The sequence below is a fragment of the Halyomorpha halys genome, unplaced genomic scaffold, assembly GCF_000696795.3.
Source record: "Halyomorpha halys isolate HHAL.00 unplaced genomic scaffold, Hhal_1.1 Scaffold1190.1, whole genome shotgun sequence".
Lineage (NCBI taxonomy): Eukaryota > Metazoa > Arthropoda > Insecta > Hemiptera > Pentatomidae > Halyomorpha > Halyomorpha halys.
Window position 1 is genome coordinate 236802 of NW_027114895.1, and position 3096 is coordinate 239897.

The window sequence follows — 3096 nt, forward strand, 5'->3', positions numbered from 1 at the left end:
TTAATATATGAATAAATTTCAATATAATCCGTGTATGGGGAACCCCTAATCGGGCTTAGAAACCCCGAGCCCCGTTCACGGCAATATATATATATATATAGAGAGAGAGGAGTGGCGTGGCTCAGTGGTAAGGAATTATACTATTAACTCCAAGAACCCAGGTTCAAATCCGACAGTAGTAGATAATTATTAATTCTGTTACTGTAGCCCAAAGTCAACCTTGAGGGTTCGGGATCCATCCAGGGTCCACCCAGCCTCATAAAGTGGGTACTCTTAATTGGGGAAAAATCAGTGTCAAAATCAAATGATTCAGATCAAAATCACCTTTCACAACCGTTGGTCTAGCAACAGTGCTTCCTATCTTACTGAAAGAATATTCAAATAAAACCACAATAGTACTTATTCATCCCTCTTTCCTCAGTCAACTCGTGTACCTTAAGATATCCAGTTCTTTATACAGTTCACACAACTGACATCCCAACAGTATCTTCTCGACTTGTGCCTATGATATATGTGTACTATCAATGAATAAAATGATTCATCTGTTGCATCCCAAACCCTCCATTCCCACTTCAACACCTTTCAAGAAAGGCGTCAAAACAGATGGATTAAAATAAATTCCAATAAATCCCATTAAATCACCTTTACACTCAGTCGTAAGCCTTTGACTTTTTGCCCTCCAGTATCCTTTAATAATACTTTACTTATTCCTGTCGAACAGATCCACTACCTCAAAACAAACGGCTAACTTGAAATCCTCATTCAAGATTGAAAAGACAGGAAACTGCTCGTCTATTTAGATTGTTATAACATGTATAACGCAAGCGGACTAAACTTCCAGACAATTACAAAAGACTCATTTATATGATCATAATAAAACCTGTGAGGACTTACGGAGTTGAACCTTGAGGCTCCACTAAGCCTTTGAATTCCACTCTTTATCAAATTAAAATCCTTAATTTGTCACAAATCATCCCAGTATTTCATCAGAACCTCAATATTCCATATGTTGCCGATTTGGTCAGAACCAGATACCAACCTATCCATATTAAACTTGCTAACAACCCAAACCCATTTGTTTCTAACTTTGCTTCTCCTTCATTACAATATAATCCACCTAGATGTCTGAAAAGAAGATGGCATCGAAATCTTTAACTGTAGAAATATTATCGGAATTCCATCAATGAGTGAATTCTCCAGGAGTCTGTATCATGCCATTGTATAACTCACATCACATTTACTTATTGTATATATGTTTAATAAAGGTAATAAATATATTATATAAAACTTAAAAAAACTAAAAAAATATTGTTGACCTGTATTATTTTCAGCCATACCGAAAAAAAAAAATCGTTGTCAATTGAAAGCGAGTTTCATAGATTTAAAGTTGAGAAAAAGAAGGTATTTTCGATTGTAAAAATAAATACATTTTTAGATGTCACATAGTATTAAATATTAGACATACCTTTTAGTCTAAGATTATGGCTGTCTTTTGCGTCAATATCGACTCCATGTTTGTTTTCAAACTTAGTTAACAGAATCGTTTTACTGACGAATAAATCAAACACATGATTTGAATAGATCATAATCTGCAAACATCATCAAACTCTATTATTTATATATTATAAATGAATCTATCAAATAATGGTTATCATCATAATCATATTACACTTTTAAATTCCAATGGAATCCAAGGACGGTTCAGATGAAAATTTCTATTTAAGCTATCTTCAACTGCGAAAGGAATCACTGGTAAAAGGGAAAAGCCCAAACCTTTTACCACCATACTCGTACTGTAATTAGGTATAACGTTATAATAATTTTAAGCAATCACATGAAACAAAAGTTCTCATGGCAAACTAACCTTATGATTATAGAAAATGGAAACATCCTACCAACGATTCTGGAATTTATTGGAAAATGTTTTGGATGGAAACAACGGACATCACGCGGTAAAGTGAGAGGATTCTCAAAATAGATTTGTATTGTCAATTGTGTTCCAAACCGGCACTGATGTTCGTATACTTCAGCAACTGTGATGTCCTGGAAAATAATAGAATTATGTAATGAAGATAATTTTATTTTATGTATTTTTTTTAACAAGTATATATTGGAGACTTCACTGACAAATATTTATAATCTTATGTGCAGTAATGCAAGATCCATTTCTCTTAGAGTTTTCAAAGTGTATACATCAACCTGTAATTATGATATAATGGTGATGTCAATGTTATCAAAGAAATTTAAAAAAATGTCTGTGGTGTAAACATAATTTTGTTTCATCTAACCCAGTCTTTACAGTCATTGTAGTGTCATTTGTTAATTGACGAATGATTAGTAGGTTTAACGTAATGGGTTATATATTATTTTTAAAATAAAAGTAATATGTTATTATTATGTTAAGGAGTAAATTTTTAGTTCCCCTTGATTATGCTTGCATAACCCTATTGAAGGAGTTTTTTGTAAAATTATGGTTTTAGCCAACCTAGGAGGATGAAGTGGATTTGGATGGTTAGGGAGTTAATGAGTGCAGGATTGATATCTGGTTCTCGCCAAATCGACAACAAATGGAACACTGAAGCCCTTATGGACCATTTTATTTGTGAAAAAGTAAGAAACATTAAGGAATTTGGATTGTAAGAATTGGGTACTAGAGGAATTAGATGTTTAATTTTTTAATGTTACTATAATTTTACTTTTTTATAAACTGAAACTCCAATTTCAGTTATTATCCCCTTTGCATATGAAATCAATTCCTTCTCCTTGCTTATGCAAGACAGTCGCAACCCCGTTTTATTTTCAGCTTCCTTCGTGAATAGCGGAGATTCGTCTTTTGGAAAAGAAAATTTCAAGTAATCCTGAAAGTTATCGAATCCTAAAAACATAACAAAAAAAAAAGTTTAATTAATTCAATTTATTAAAATTACACAAACATTTGTCTCTCGATAGTATTTAATACCTTCTAGAAAATTTCTGTAATCTCTTCCTAGTGAAGACAAAATAGATTCATAGTTGGATTCTAATAAATATCTTATAAAATGTCTTCCAATCATTTCATAAAAATCGCTAATTGATGTTCCTGTAAACTAACACATT